This window comes from Propithecus coquereli, unplaced genomic scaffold (genome assembly GCF_000956105.1).
Source record: "Propithecus coquereli isolate 6110/MARCELLA unplaced genomic scaffold, Pcoq_1.0 Scaffold304, whole genome shotgun sequence".
Lineage (NCBI taxonomy): Eukaryota > Metazoa > Chordata > Mammalia > Primates > Indriidae > Propithecus > Propithecus coquereli.
Window position 1 is genome coordinate 68559 of NW_012148664.1, and position 447 is coordinate 69005.

Below are 447 nucleotides of genomic sequence, written 5' to 3' on the forward strand. Positions count from 1 at the left end.
TAATGAGTTAATTCTTAGAATTCTATGATTTAAAAGCATTGAGGATTCTATTCACGTATTCTGAATTTTGAAATAATAAATAAATATGTAATTCATTAAATATTTTCCACAGCCATTTACTTTTATACTTAAAATAAATTCAAAATTCTCTTCATTTCTCGTGTTTTAGGATACTGACATCTGTTTTCAATCCATTTACACGTTAACCCCTGACAGTCTTATTTCGGATGGGTCACTCCATCCCTGCAATGACCTCCTCGCATACCTCTTCTCACTTTGAATATAAGAGTTTCATTTTGCCAAGAATGAGTGTAACTCGTACTCAGATATACTGATCCTTAACACTTAACTCTGAGCACATGGTACTTAAATAATTTTGGGGGTTGACAAACTTGTTTTTTTTTCTCTCTTATTTGTGTTTAGTTTGCAGTAATCTGGTTAATTAGG